At 46.1% G+C, this 16,630-nt stretch overlaps 1 pseudogene; it reads left to right on the top strand.

Moving 5' to 3' along the window:
- The first annotated feature begins 13,461 nt into the window (after positions 1 to 13,461).
- Positions 13,462 to 14,327, top strand: LOC144576752 (small ribosomal subunit protein uS2 pseudogene; annotated as a pseudogene).
- Positions 14,328 to 16,630: the final 2,303 nt, after the last annotated feature.

Here is a 16,630-nt window from a genome sequence, read left to right as displayed (position 1 = left end):
TTGCAGTTGGCCTTGATCTTTCAAGGGCCCAATGAATGTGTGTATGTGAGACTGTGCACGCATGTATGTGTGTGTGTGTTTGGAGAGATAGCAGAAAAGTCAGTTTCCAGGTTCCTGCGCTAATGGGCTGGTTACCCCCTCTTGGAGTTTGACTTGCAATTGTAACACAAGGCTCCAGTTCTAAATTTGTCCACATTCTTGATGTACCAGGCAAAGGTCTTCGTGCTTTTTACTCCTTTGGAATTTCAGTGTTGCCACTGCACAAATTTGAAGATAGAGAAGCAAGAGGAAGCATTCCAAGTGCTGAATGCCATTTCTAACCAGAGGCTATGGATGATACCCCCCTGACTTTACCCAGAGGAAAAAAAATGTACAAATTCCCTCCAAATCTAAGGTGCACAGCACACCTGCAGACTCTGGTTCTGGTGTAACTTGGAGCAGGCAGAGCACAGAGAAGGGGGTCACAGGAAACATGCCAGTGAGCTGGAGTTCTCGCGAGGAAGGGGACGTGGGGATAGGGATTAAGGAAAACATCCCAGAAGGACTACTTCCACCCAATGGACTCCCACCTCCAACTTCATCTTCCCCAAATATTACTCACATGGAGTCTCTCCCCTGCTCAAAATCTTTCAACAGCCTTCCTCTTCCCTCCCATTACCTACAAATGAAAATTCACACTCTCCATCCTGGCATTCGACGCCCACATCTTGAGCACCACCAAATGGGTCTTCTGTTCACTGCCCACAGAGTGACTTACTCGTTCCTGTCTTCAAGCACCCGCTTATGTTGCTTCCCTAACCTGAAATGCCTTCCCCGTTTCCCTCTCCCATGGAAAAGCCACCCATCTTCCTTCGTCATGGAGTCAGCCCGCTGAAATCACTCCTTTTTTTATTCCAGAAATATAAATTGAGAGCCTACTAAGTGCCCAGAACAGCTCTGGGCACCTGGGATAGGACAGAGGACAAAACAGACAAAGCTGCCTGCCTTGGAGGAGCTTGCGCTATTGCAGAAGGAGGAACTCTGATACTAAATGCTTAAATGCAGTGCATAAGCAGGGTGACTTAGTAGCTGAGGTTGCTATGGAAGAAAGAACAAAACAGAGCAGGGAAAGGGAGTCCAGGAGTTTGGGCATCAGGGGGCAGAGGTTGGCTGCAGTATTAATAAAGATGGTAGAGGTCCGTCTCACTGAGGTGGAAGACTCTGGGGAGGTGAGAAGCCAGCCCAGCAGATGCCTGGGGGAAGAGAGTTTCTGGGCAGAGGAAACATCTAGAGTAAGGGCCCCACAGAGAGGGCCAGAACACTGCTCCTTCTCTCCCTCCTCACTTTTCCAGGCAGCTCTGCAGGTAGCAGGGCTCTGGAAAAGATTCCTCTGGACAGAGAAGATACAACAAGAGCCATAAGGTTGACACTGCAGGGAAAGCCCTCCAGTGTTTGTTGTGACATGAAGGCAGAGAAGTTAGATCACTAATGGAGAAGGGCTTAGGTTTTTATTGCTGTGTTCAAATGTAATTTTTTTAAACATCAAATTTATAAAAGTATTACCTGACTATTGCTTCTGGATGCAGAGTGGGGGGGGGGTTGGCCAACTATACTTGTGAAATGACCAACACCCCTTTTTCCTCCATGTAAACAGCTCCTCCCAGTTCAACTCCTCCCTCTCGCTGACTCACCGACTGCCCTGCGGCTTGGCTTCCGCCCTCATCTCTGAGACTTCATCAAAGCTTTCTAATGTCCATCTCCCCAGACAGGGTCCCAGCCCCATCCTTTCAGGCAGGTTATCTACCCTTAATGAGCATGGAGCTGAGTCTCTGCTCCTTCACTTCCTCCCTGTGTGACTGTGGATGAGTTACTCAGCCAGTTTGGGCCTTGATTCACTTTTCCATAAAATGCGGTTTATCTTAACATCCTTCTGTGGCTCACTCCATGCGCAGCACTGGGCGTAGGGCCTGGCCCACCGTCAACCGCACAAGTGATTGATTGGGTAGTCACTTCAGGATTTCAGCCCTCCTGTAGCAGCCGTCTTCCTCTTTTTTTTTTTTTTTTTTTTCTTGAGATCAGAGTCTTGCTAGGTCACGAGGCAGGAGTGCAGTGGCACAATCTCGGCTCACTGCAACATCCGCCTCCCGGGTTCAAGCGATTTTCCTGCCTCAGCCTCCCGAGTAGCTGGGATTACAGGAGCGTACCACCATGCCCGGCTAAGTAGAGACGGGGATTCATCCTGTTAGCCAGGATGGTCTCGATCTCCTGACCTCGTGATCCACCCGCCTTGGCCTCCCAAAGTGCCTGGATTGCAGGCGTGAGCCACCGCCCCAGGCCCGCCTTCCTCTTCCTACGAGTGCTGCTTGTGCTTGCAGCCGCCACTCCCTCCCACGTTTCTGCCCCTCCCATAAGTGGCAACGAGGTTTCCCAGAACTCTGGCTTCCCTCCCTGCCCACACTTCCTGCCTGGCCTCTTACAGCCATAGCCGGGACTTCAACCACCCCCGCTTATGTTAGCGGCCACTACCCCACTTTCTCTATCGCAGCCCCTAGGCCGAGTTCCAGACTGGTGGATCCCCTTCTTGCCGAGAAGCACTCAATCCAAGTCTGCCTACGCTGACCTCATCTCTGCCCCCACCCTCGCCTCCTCTTCCCGATCGCAGTATATCATTATCGCCCCTCCCTCCCAGCCTGTCATTCATTCTTTTAATCATCAACACTCTGGAATGTCTGTAAAGTTAAACAAAGATCTCTAGGATGTGGTCCCTACCCTCAGGGATCTCCCAGGGCAACAGACAGAGGCAGTAATTACAATTCAAAGACGAATGTGGCTTGACAAAAGGAGGCTGAGGCCTTAGGTGAGTGGCAGCAGAGGGCCCTACCTAGCCTAGGGCTTCAGGGGACTGCTCTAAGAAGGCCTGAGGAACCCAGGCAAGAAGTCGGCAGGAATGGGCCTGAATGCATTCTTATTTTGGAGGACTCTTAGTTGCTTATTGCCTCAGGAAAGAAGTAAGCACAGGTGGCTTGTAGACCTCTCTGGGCCCCACCTTAGAACAGGCATTAAATGCAAGCCTGTCCCACATCAAACATAATTATTCTGTATTGCTGTTTCTGAGAGATCGCTGATAACTTTGCTTTTTAAAGTGATCTGGCTACAACCCCCAACCCCCTGCTAATTTAATATACTTCTGATTTCTCTCAAGGCCAGAAACTCTTGTATAGGAGAAAAACCTAACAAATGGCTGTCAAAGTACTAACATTTTTACGAACAAAGCAGCTGACATCATTTACATTTTGTGGCCATTGAAAGAAATATTTGTTAATTTAAATTTCTTCTTGTATTTTGGAGCTAGCCCACCCCCTACCCCCACACCACCCCTTGCTGTTTCAAGTGTTTTAGTAGGATCTTGGCAAGTTTGTAGCCCTGGTGATGAGCTTAGGGAGGCTATTGGGTAACTGGGCCATCAGAGCCAACCCTGCGTCCACCAGGATGGAGAGCATAGGTAGCACAGGCGGTATTTAGGAGAGAGAATTGATACGACTTAGAGAAAGATCAGAGTTGTGCAGAGAGGACTTCAGGGTGACTCTGAGAGTCTGGGTGGCTGGTGGGGCCATTCCCCAAAGACACGATGAAGGAGAAACACGAGAAACAAATGGAGAGAAAAGAGATGGTTAATTTGGTGTGGGGCACATTAACTCCAAGACAGGCATCAGTTTGCCTGAAGGACACCCAAATGGAGACATCCAGGGGACTTTAGATGGATGTGTCTGGGGATGAGAAGAGAGCCAGGATGAGCGGTAATCATGACTCCTGGCTTAGGAAGGGCCAGCCGCTGCACTAAACACTTCGTCCTTCCAACAGCCCTTGGGGCAGGCGCTGCTCATCTCCACATTGCAGATGAGACTGCACTGCAGAGAGGTGAAGGAACTTGCCCAGGCTACATGCAGATATAGGTAGGGGCACCCTGCCCATACGCTGAGCCACTCAATCTGGGAGATGGGAGGAAGCAAGAGGTGCCCGAAGCCTGGGGAATACAAGTGAAGTTAAAGTGTACAGAGACAAGAGATGATCCCTAAGGGAACACCCACTATTTTAGGAGAGTCTGTGGAGGAGCAGCAACTAGAGAAGAAAGGGGAGACCAGGACAGGGTTGGGTCCTGGGTGCCTCTGGGATGCCGGAGGAGGGCAACAGAGCCATCATTGTGAGGGACTGCCGCAGTGGCACTAGAGGTCCATTTGGCAAACTGGAGCTAAATTAGCAGTGCTCCACTGAGGTTTGTGGGCATATTCAAAGGCACCAAGTAGCTCAGGGATGAGGATGACAGCTGAAATCTCACCAGCATCCCTCTCCCCAAGCCCAGTACCACTGTCCCGGCTGCCTCCCCACCAAGTCCCATATGAGCCAAAACAGAGAAATGGGGTGCAGGTCGGGGGTGGGGCAAAAGATCGATTTAGAAGAAGTGTATCAAAATCAAAGACTTGCCTTTCAAGTTGTTTGGCTGGAAGAAAATAAAAGAGAAGGTGATGTCTAGAGAGGGAAGCAGAGTTGAACATTTCTCCCTGAACCCAAAGAGCCAGCAGATAGGGGAGGATGAGCGAATGAACTGGGCATTGCGGTTACCTGGTGACCAAACAGAAGACTTTCCTCCTGAGTCTCCCGTACAAGCCACAAAACGTAAAGCTCCATCCTGAACTCTCTACACCTTGCTTCAAAGGGCCCTCAGGGTTGACAGTTTTCAGTCAGCCCTGCAGAAAGGAGACAGCCAATCAGTTTGCTCCTAAATAACACTGGCTCCATTCAGCCTGGAATGGCCACAGGCACCGGGCATGGCGGACCCTGGAGAACCACAGGCAGCGACTTCTGAGACAAGAGTCACACACAAGGGTGACTCTGAACATTCCCTCTTTTACCAAAGTGATACAGGCTCATTAAATAATATCTAGAAAACACAGGAAAGTTAATTAAAGAAAATATACCACTCATATTCTGTTACCCAAACACTAGCATTACTCACTTTTTAAAACCTTCTTGGGATTTTCTCTGTGTAAGATTTTTTTTTAAATCTTAGCTGTAATCGTATCTACAATTTCACATCCTGCTTTTCCTACCTCCTATATTGTGTTTCCGTCTGTCATTACTCACTTTAGTTTATTGTAATGAGTGTATAAAATGTCATTGTGTGAATTTGTCAAAGTTTATTTAACCATTGCCCTGGAGCTGGACATTTAGATTACGTTCAATATTTTGCTGTTATCAATTTTTGTTATTTTAAATGATACTGTAATGCCTATGCGCACGTAAACCATTTGTTCGCATTTAGGGTTATTTCTTAAGACAGAGTCTCAGAAGTGAAATTATAGAGTTAACAAATATGAGCACTTCTCAGAGTTTTAAAATCATACTGCCAAATTCTTCCCCAAAGGGTGCCATATTCCCGTATACTATGATTAGCCATGTGTAAAAATGTTAACTTTGCGAAGACTCCAAGCACACTGGCTACTACTACTTGAAAAAAAAATGGTTTTGCAAATTTAACCATTTTTAGTGAGCCATTTAAAGAGTGAGCTTGGTTTTTTAAGGTAAACTTTATAGTGAGGTTTATCATGCATTCAGAAAAGTACATAAATCACGAGTGATTTTTTAAAAACTGAACATCTTTAAGTAACTGGCACCCAGATCAAGCAACAGAACCTTCCCAGAACCCTGGAGGCCACTGCTGGGGCCCCGTTCCCCTCCTCCACTCCACCCAAGGGGAATCACAATTCTGACTTCTCCCACCACAGGTGGCGTTGTTCTAATTTTCATTTCCTAGATTACTAGAAGAGCTAACCTCTTGCCCTATCGTAGCTAATGGGCTGTAGTTCCTCTTTTGTAAATTGTCTTTGTAAGTTTTTTGTCTAGGAAACGGTTGATTCTTAAGCAATTTCCCAGTGTCAGCTTTGGCTAAAGGTGTGGTGTACATCCTGACATTGGAACTGGAGAAGCGTGTCATGTGTGTGTGGATGTGTGGGCATTTCTACGCTCTCGTGATCTCATCCTGACAATGGAGTAGTCCCCATCCGAAGTTTCACTTCCCATAGTTTCACTTACCCATGTCAACCTTGGTCCAAAAATATTAAATGGAAAACACCAGAAATAAGCAATTCCTAAGTTTTCTGTTACATACTGTTCTGGGTAGCATGATGAAATCCCACACTGCCGCACTCTGTCCCCCTGGACGTGACTCACCCCTTTGTCCAGCATCTTGGCGTCATAGACGCTCCCTGCTGGTAGCTGCTCCATAGTCCTCTTGGTGGTATCTCTGTGCTTGTGTTCCAGTAACTCGTACTTTACTTAATTGTTCTATTTTATTATTAGTTATTGTTGTTAACCTCTTACTGGGTCTAACTTAATTCAGCTTTATCATAAGTATGTATACACAAGCAAAAGAGAGTCTACGTAGGATTCAGTACTATCTGTAGTTTCAGACAAACACTGAGGGTCTAGGGGTGAATCCCCCCGTGAGGAGGGACAGGTGTACTCCTCTTATTTCTGCTTCTCCATTGCAAAGCAAGATGGCCTCTCTCTAGGCAACACCTGGAAGCCAGTGTAATTTTTTTGGTGACAGAGCTGAGCCTAAATAGAATGCTATTCTTCCAGTGTCTGTGAGAATTGCAGAAATAGGTCACTGAACCTTTTTAAAAATAGAACTGACACATTTGGGGAAAGCATTTTTTCTGCTGAGATAGCACACAGTACAAGATGAAATGATCCCTAGAGGGTAGATGAATTTGGACATTTGGCATTAAAAATAAATAAATAGTCTTAATGACTCACAAGAAATATAGCACCTTTCATAAGAGAGGTCTCTGAACATTGTTACCTGACAGCCCATAATAAATTTCTAATATACAAGGTACAAGCCATTGCCAACCCCTGCCCACCCACACCTGGCAACAGCTTTTGATGGGAAGAGAAGGGCTGCATTGGCTGTGGCAGCTCCCTCAGCAATGCCAGATGTCCTGTCTCCTGGGTTTGTTTGGTCCCCTCTTAAGTTCCTACACAGCCCAGCAGCTCACCCTTGGACAGACATCCATGGCTGCATAACAGGCAGGAAGGGGTAGGGTTACCTCACTGCCTGCGAGCATCTCCACCCCAACTCATCCAAGGGCTTGACTGATTTGCGGCGGGCCAGCCCCAGAATCCTTTACCCAAAGCTCCCCATGAACTGTCTAGGACCCCAGATCTGCCTGTACAGGGGCCCTTTTCCACTTCCTCCTCAGCTATCTTCAGAAAGCTCCCTCTGGCTGTTGCCCCAGCCCCTCCTCACAACCCTGCTGCCTTCAGAGCCCCATGAACCCAAGGGTGGACACTCAAGTCTTCTTAAGAGATTCTCAAGGAACTGCCTCCCCTTCCATGCTGTGCTCTGCTACAAGATAAGCAAGGTCTGCTGTCTGGAAAATCAGGGCTTTGGGGTACCATGGGGAAGATGCTTTGATTCAGCCCAAGAATGGCAGGAGAATACCAAGAGGGATTGGCTGTCCCAGGAGTGAGGTGTGAATGGAAGCAAGGGGTGGAGCCAAGAGGGGGCAGGGCCGCTTGCCTTTTGGGAAGGGCAGCAGGGAGAAAGGGACAGGGCTGTCACTCCCCAGATACCAGATCAGTGGCCCTGGGAAAGTGGGAAGTAGGAGGGGACAAAGGGACAGGGATGAGACATTCTTCAGAAGTAGAACACACTGAAGATTTGAGGACACAGAGTTGGCACCAAGGGAAAGACAAGTCACAGGTGCCATGCAGCAGCTTCTAACAAGAACAATGCATGTGTCCATTCCACAGGAGTGTGCGGAGTGCTTACTTTGTGGCAGACTCTGCAGACTCTGGACATGACATGTGCTTACTACCCACAGGGAGTTTGCATTCTGTTGGGTAAAGGGCAGGCAGTGCAGACAACCCAGTAAACCAAAAAGATGATGTCCCATGGTGACAGGTGCTCTTGGAAGATAATTTGGGCTGCGGGAATTGTGTGATCAGGGAGGACTTTTCCGAGAAAATGATATCAGAGCTGAATAAAAAGAAGGGGCCAGTCCAGGGGAAGCCTGGGTAACAATATTCTAGGGAAATAAAAGAGCCCCTGCAAAAGGCCCAGAGGTAGGATCAACCTTGGTGCATTTGAGAAACAGAAAGAGGACCACTGTGGCATGACAAGAAGAACTGTTTTCTGACCTCCTGCTGAGCTGCCGTTGAAGGCTTACCAACTTAGAGTTTCCCCTCCGCCCTTCTCGACACTACAAACCCTTCCCACATCTCTCTTCTCTTTCTGTCCAGACCAGCTACAGCAAGAAGTGACATTAGCAGCCTTAAGACCCCATGTAGGGCTTAAGAAAGGACTGGAACCAGTTCAGTCCTACTAGAAGCCAAATGGGAAGGGGGTCCTGAGGCCAGCCTGGCTCCCTTTTTTCAAGACTGTGGTTCTCAACCACCTTTGAGCTATGACCTCCTTTAGCAATCTGATACACGCTGGGAAAAATATGCACATGCGCAATTCCGTACACAACTTCAGAGAAAGCACATTGCAGACCCTCTCCTAAAGTCGACACTCTGACAATTCTTTTTAAGCCAGGTTCATTTTCTCATTAAGGCTGTGTCCCTTTCGCAGAAGAGCAGATGTGTGAAAAAACATCACTTTATAAACAGCAAACAAAAAACACTTTTTTTTTCTTTTTTGAGATGGTGTTTCACTTCTGTTACCTAGGCTGGAGGGCAAGGGCATGATCTTGGCTCGCCACAACCTCCACCTCCCAGTTTCAGGTAATTCTCCTGCCTCAGCCTCCCGAGTAGCTGGGATTATAGGCATGCACCACCACACCCGGCTAATTTTGTATTTTTAGTAGAGACCGGGTTTCTCCATGTTGATCAGGCTGGTCTTGAACTCCTGACCTCAGGTGATCCCCCACCTCGGCCTCCCAAAGTGTTGGGATTACAGGCGTGAGCCACTGTGCCTGGCCACAAATCAACCTATTAATACAGCCTATAAATACAAATTCTTATAAGATATAGAATAGATCTTATAAGATACATCCACATATGACAAAATATAACCAGAATAATGGTTAAAACATATTTATACAGTGTTTTTACTTTGCAGCACACATATCTCACTTTATCCCATTGAAATCCTTGGCACATGGTTAGAGAGATATTGTTCCACTTTACAGATGAGGATACTGAGGAAGAGAGGGCTAGCTGGCATGCCTGCAATGATAAGGCTGGGTGGCAGCAGCTTGGGACAGGAACCAAGATCTTGTCACTCCAAGGCCCAGGCTCCCCAAGAGGCACACGGCAGGGCAATGCCATCTGGACTTCTCTTTGACTGCTCTCTCCCAAGGCCTTACCCAGAACCTGGGGGCGCTCAAGGCAAAGTCAGTCTTTGTGCATGCACACTTGGCCCACATCAGCCTCCTGCTGGGAAACACAGACACAGAGGAAATGATGTTTTCTAACACAGGGAAAGAAGCACAGGGCCTGCCTTCAGAAATCCAGGTTGTGTAGACAGAAGGGAACTTTTTACTAGGGCTTCCTCTTGGCCAATTAAACCTAATGACTCATTTCCTTTTTCTTCTGAAAACATACAGCATTTTCTCCCATCGTCCTGAAGGAGGAGCAACCTGGAGGAACGCCACCTAGTGGCCCAGACCATCAAGATCGTGGTTCCTTCCTCCCCTGCTACCCCGCCCCCACTCCATAGGCCACCTTGCCTATTAGAAAACTGGACCCATACCTCTCACCATCCAGCAAGATAATGTCAAATGGATCAGAAATCCAAACATAAAAAACGAAAACAACAAGTATTAGAAGACACATCGGTGGACTTCTTTATACGCTGGGTGTGGGAAAAGTCTATGATTCAAACCCGATGCAAACCAAAGGCCCTCTGGGTGCCTGCTCCTCCAGCTGAGAGACAGTTGCCGGGGAAGGGGATGTGTGTGCAATCTTCTCCATGTGGCATTTGCTCTGCCCCATTAGAGCTAAGTGACTGTCCCCAACCTGGACTCCTGGGGTCAAGGGGAGGGAAACAGATTTAAAAAAGCAATTAAACTGACTTGGCCCACTACCCCTTTGCTTTCTTGGCAGACAGGAAAGAAGGTCTCACTGCTGTGCCTCACAAAACAAAACACTGAAGTTATCAAGAGGCATGGAGCTGGGCACAGTGGCTCCTGCCTGTAATCCCAGCACTTTACAAGGCCAAGCGTGAGGATCCTTTGAGTCCAAGAGTTTGAGACCAGCCTGGGCAAAATATTGAGACCCTGTCTCCACAAAAAGTAAAATAAAATAATTAAAAATTAGCCGGTGCCCCACTGCACCCCTGTAGTCTCAACTACTCTGAAGGCTGAGGCAGGAGAATTGCTTGAGCCCAGGAGGTCGAGGCTGCAGTGAGCCAAGATCGCACCACTGCACTCCAGCCTGGGTGACAGCAGAAGACCTTGTCTCAAAAAAGAAAAAAAAAAAGTTGTTTTTTATTTTTTTCAAATAAAATGTTTAAAAGAGGCATGGAAACCTAGTCCAAGCTTGGCCTGACACCAAAATGAATGCTTTTCTAATGAAAAATAAAATACTCAGATTAAAGAGAATATTAATAAATTCTACAATTTTCAAAAAACCTGCTTCATGGCAAGAAAATTGGCACATTGTGAGAAATATTTGCAACAGTTTCACAGATACAGTTTAATCTGTAATATTAGGAATATAAGGTACATTTAGGGCCGGGCACAGTAGCTCACGCCTGTAATCTTTGGGAGGCTGAGGTGGGCGGATCACGAGGTCAAGAGATCAAGACCATCCTGGCCAACATGATGAAACCCCATCTCTACTAAAACACAAAAATTAGCTGGGCGTGGTGGCGCATGCCTGTAGTCCTAGCTACTCAGGAGGCTGAGGCAGGAGAATTGCTTGAACCTGGGAGGCAGAGGTTGCAGTGAGCCAAGATTGGGCCACTGCACTCCAGCCTGGCACCTGGTGACAGAGCAAGACTCTGTCTTTCCTTTCAAAAGGAAAAAAAAAAAAAGGAACATTTAAATATTGAGAGGAAAAGGCCAAAACTTGACAGAAAATTAGGCAAAAGCACAAATAAACAGTTCACATACACACATACACAAATATGTAGATGGACCTTAAAATACAGAAAGATGGTGAGCTTTACTCATTATGTTATAAATACATAGAACTACATTGAGATAGCAAACTGACAGAATTTCAAAAGTTTGACCATGCACTCCATTGGCAAGGCTGAAATGATTCTCATACTCATTGGTGGGAATGCAAAATGATACAACCCCTGTGGAGGGAATTTGGAAATATCTAGCAAAACTATATATGCATTTACCCTTTGACTTAGTAACCCAACTCCAGGAGTTTATCCTGAAAGTACACATCTACAAATATAAGCAATATATTTATAAGGTTGTTCATGGAGACATCACTTATAATAACAAAATATTAGAAACAATTTCATTCAATTAGGATAGTAATTGAATAAACTGTGATGCATTCACACAATGGAGTGCTACACAGATGAAAAGTGTTGAGGAATATTTCTCTGAATTAACGTGTAGTAATTTCCAGGATATATTAAGTGAAACAATTAAAATACTAAAGAATGGATACATTATACTACTTTTTTGTATAAGAAAGAGAAACACAGAAAGAATAAACCAAAAACAAGTGGTTGCCTATAGGGGACTTGCAGCAATGGAATGGAAGTAATAAGGATGTGAGTTTACCCTTCTGTATTAGTCTGTCCTCACACTGCTAATAAAGACATACCCAAGACTGAGTAATTTATAAAAGAAAGAGGTTAATTGACTCACAGTTCAGCAGAGCTGGGGAGACCTCATGAAACTTACAATTATGGTGGAAAGGGAAGCAAACACGTCCTTCTTCACATGGTGGCAGGAAGGAGAAGTTCTGAGTGAAGGGGGGAAAAGCCCCTTATAAAACCATCAATCTCAGCTGGGTGTGGTGGCTCATGCCTGTAATCCCAGTACTTTGGGAGGCCAAGGTTGGTGGATCCTGAGGTCAGGAGTTCAAGACCAGCCTGACTATGGTGAAACCCCGTCTCTATTAAAAATACAGAAATTAGCTGGGCTTGGTGGTGCACACCTGTAATCCCAGCTACTCAGGAGGCTGAGGCAGGAGAATTGTTTGAACCTGGGAGGCAGAGGTTGCAGTGAGCTGAGATCATGCCACTGCAGTCCAGCCTGGGTGATAGAGTAAGACTCCATCCCCCCAATAATAATAATAATAATAACAATAAAACCATCAATCTCATGTGAACGCACTCACTATCATGAGAACAGCAGCATGGGAATAACTGCCCCCATGATTCAATTACCTCCTACAACTCTTGGGGATTATGGGAACTACAGTTCAAGATGAGATTTGGGTGGGGACACAGGCAAACCATATCAACTTCTGAGTGTAGTTTTTCATATATAGTTATATATAACTACACACACATATATATAACTCTATATATATATACACATACATGTAAATAGTTTTGACTTTTGAGCCATGTAAAGGTTTTACTTTTTTTTTTGAGACAAAGTCCCGCTTTATCACCCAGGCTGGAGTGCAATGGCACAATCTCGGCTCACAGTAACCTCCGCTTCCTGGGTTCAAGTAATTCCCTGCCTCAGCCTCCCCAGTAGCTGGGATTACAGGTGCCCACCACCAGGCCTGGATAATTTTTGTATTTTTAGTAGAGATGGCATTTATTCATATTGGCTGGTCTTGAACTCCTGACCTCGTGATCCACCTGCCTCAGCCTCCCAAAGTGCTGGGACTACAGGCGTGAGCTACTGCTCCCAGCCAAGTTTTAAATATTTAATTTTTTTTTTTAGATGAAGTCTCACTCTGTCACCCAGGCTGGAGTGCAGTGGCTTGATCTCAGCTCACTGCAACCTCCAACACTGGGGTTCAAGTGATTCTCCTGTCTCAGCCTCCTGAGTAGCTGGGATTACAGGCATGTGCCACCATGCCTGGATAATTTTTATATTTTTAGTAGAGATGGGGTTTTGCCATGTTGGCCAAGCTGTTCTCAAACTCTTGACTTCAGGTGATCTGCCCACCACAGCCCCCCAGAGTGCTGGGATTACAGGTGTGAGCCACAATGCCTGGCTCATATTTAAAACTTTTTAAATTTTGAGAGATTTTTCAAAAAGAAAACCTTAAAATTAAATGCAAACATAAACAAATGAACTTAATTGCATATAATATTAATAATAGAAACCATACAGAAAAAAGAGAATGAAATGCTCTGTGAATACGGTATTCTGACTATATGTATACCTTTAACTGGATGTATTCTAAGAACAAATGGTGCTACAAAGAAGTCTTGAATTTTTCTTAAACCCGTTGTTGGAAATGGGCTTCTGCACTACCCAGAGAGGGGTCTGTGCTGTCTTGTTCTGGATTCCTCTCTTAACTTAAAAGGAAACTTTCACAATGTCTAGGGCCCTTGATGTCCTGCCAGTGAAGGAGGAAGATGTCCTCAAGTTCCTTGCAGCAGGAACCCAGCTAGGTGGCACTAATTTTGACTTCCAAATGGAACAGTACATCTATAACAGGAAAAGTGATGGCATCTATATCCTAAATCTGAAGAAGACTTGCGAGAAGTTTCTGCTGGCAGCTCGTGCCATTCTTGCCATTGAAAACCTTGCTGATGTCAGTGTCATATTGTCCAGGAAACCTGGCCAGAGAGCCATGCTGTCGTTTGCTGCTGTTACTGGAGCCGCTTTTGTTGCTGGCCACTTCACTCCTAGAACATTCACTAACCAGATCCCAGCAGCTTTCCAGGAGCCATGGCTTCTGGTGGTTACTGATCCCAGGGCTGACCACCAGCCCCTCACAGAGGCATCATATGTTAACCTACCTACCATTGCTGTGTCACACAGATTCCCCTCTGTGCTATGTGGATGTTGTCATCCCATTTAACAACAGGGAGCTCACTCAGGGGGCTTGATGTGGTGGATGCTGGCCTGGGAAGTCCTGTGCATGCCTGACACCATCTATGAATGGGATGTCATGCCTGATCTCCACTTCTACAGAGATCCCGAAGAGATGGAAAAAGACCAGGCCGCTGCTGGAAAGGCTGTGACCAAGGAGGAGTTTCAGGGTGAATGGACTGTGCGAGCACCTGGGTCCTTCGCTACTCAGCCCGAGGGTGCAGACTGGTCTGAAGGTGGCAGGTGCCCTCTGTGCCTATTGAGCAGGTCACTACTGAAGACTGGAGTGCTCTGCTTGCCACGGAAGACCGGTCTGCAGCTCCCACTGCTCAGGCCACTAAATGCGTAGGAGCAACCACTGAGTAGGCTTAAGCTGTTTGTCCACAGGCTTTTAAGCAACTGACAGAAATACACATTAGTTTCTTTAAAAAAGGAAATGGTATTGGAGCAATCATTCTGAAAGTATTTGGGGTGTACTGTAGGATAGAGCAAATGATTAAATATGGTGATGGTTCCTCCTTGTTAACAGGTGTGTTAAAAGAGACTAAATAAATGAATGTATTCATGGTGTCAGAATTCAGAGTTCCCATTGTGGAGGAAGAAAAGATACAAATTTGGAATCAAAAGATGAGGAAGAATCCTGTGGAGCTGGATTTTAATTGGAAGAAATTTTTTAAAAAATACTAGTTTTTGCTGGGCATGGTGGCTCACACCTTTAATCCCAGCACTTTGGAAGGCTGAGGCAGGTGGATTACCTGAGGTTGGGAGTTGGAGACCAGCCTGACCAACATGGAGAAAGCCTGTCTCTACTAAAAATACAAAAAAATTAGCCAGGCATGGTGGTGCATGCCTATAATCCCAGCTACTCAGGAGGCTGAGGCAGGAGAAACACTTGAACCTGGGAAGCAGAGGTTGCGGTGAGCCGAGATCACGCCATTATACTCCAGCCTAAGTGGTAAGAGGGAAACTCTGTGTAAGAATAATAATAGTAATAGTTTTCTAAGAGTATGCATTTCCTAGCTCTGTCCACTAAAAGTGTTTACATATAATGATGTCCCAGTAGCAATGAGCAAACCTAGCAGCGAGAGCTTGATTTCCGAATGCCATTTCCCAGTAAAAGAAACCTTGGGCTGGGCACAGTGGCTCATGCCTGTAATCCCAGCACTTCGGGATGCTAAGTGGGCAGATCACTTATGGTCAGGAGTTTGAGACCAGCCTGGCCAGCATGGTGAAAACCCATCTCTACTAAAAATACAAAAATTATCCGGGCATGGTGGCACATGCCTGTAATCCCAGCTACTTGTGAGGCTGAGGCAGGAGAATTGCTTAAATTCAGGATATGGAGGTTGCAGTGAGCCGAGATCATGCCACTGCACTCCAGCCTGGGTGACAGAGACTCCATCTCAAAAAAAAAAAAAAAAAAGAAAGAAACCTTGGAGAAATGGCTGATTCCAAACGTGGAGCAGGGAAAACACGAAGTGAGTCACAAAGTAAGGAAGTGGTCGGAAACTGACGGGGGTAAGTCAAAGGAAACTGACGGGGTAAGTCAAAGGATACTGATGTCAGCTGGGAGGAACTTCTACTAACCAAATTTGGGACAATCTGACATCGAAAATAAGTTATTGTGGTGGATTATAACGCAAACCTCAGAAGAGTTGCCTCAAGATCCTGTGGGCCATTCCACTGGGCTGCCTGACAGCATGGCAGCTGGCTTCCCCTAGAACAAACCGTGTGACAGCTCCTGTAGTGTTTTGATAACCTCATCTCAGACGCGACAATCCATAACTTCTGACTTACTCTATTCTTTAGAAGCAAGTTACTAAGTCCAGTGCATACCTAAGTGAAGGGGGAACGCAAGGATATGGGCACCAGGAGGTAGGGACCAATGGGGGCCATCTTAGAGGGCACCCACACCAAGTAATCAAGTATAATAACATCACCAGTAATGGAACAAATTAACATTATGTGCCTCCTGATATAACACAATGTGAAATACAGTGATACAGATATAGTTTTCATTTTTGTTTTTTTTCTTGAGATAGAGTCTTGCTCTGTCACCCAGGCTGGAGTGCAGTGGTGTGATCTTGGCTCACTGCAACCTCTGCCTCCCGGGTTCAAGCGATTCTCTTGCCTCAGCCTCCTGAGTAGCTGGGATTACAGGAGTGCACCACCACGCCAGGGTAATTTTTGTATTTTTAGTAGAGACAGCGTTTCACCATGTTGGTCAGGCTGATCTTGAACTCGTGACCTCATGATCCACCCACTTTGGCCTCCCAAAGTGCTGGGATTACAGGCATGAGCCACCTTGCCTGGCCTACAGGTATAGTCTTCTTGAAAGAAAAGGAAAGAAGAAACCGACAAATCCAGAATGTGGGATACCCTACAAAAGAACCAGTTTGAATTCTTAAAAAGTGTCAATATCATGAAAAAGATAAAATAATTGCTGTAAGTTACGGAAGACTAAAAAGACACAATAAATCAGAAAGATCTGTGACCCTTAAAAAGATTCAGGATCGGTCGGGCACAGTGGCTCATGCCTGTAATCTCAACACTTTGGGAAGCCAAGGAGGGTAGATCACGAGGTGAAGAGATCGAGGCCATCCTGGACAACATGGTGAAACCCCATCTTTACTAAAAAAATACAAAAATTAGCTGGGTGTGGTGGTGGG

This window comes from Callithrix jacchus, chromosome 6, assembly GCF_049354715.1.
Source record: "Callithrix jacchus isolate 240 chromosome 6, calJac240_pri, whole genome shotgun sequence".
Classification (NCBI taxonomy): domain Eukaryota; kingdom Metazoa; phylum Chordata; class Mammalia; order Primates; family Cebidae; genus Callithrix; species Callithrix jacchus.
The sequence above is the reverse complement of the archived record's forward strand: the minus strand, read 5'-3'. Positions and strand labels throughout refer to the sequence as shown.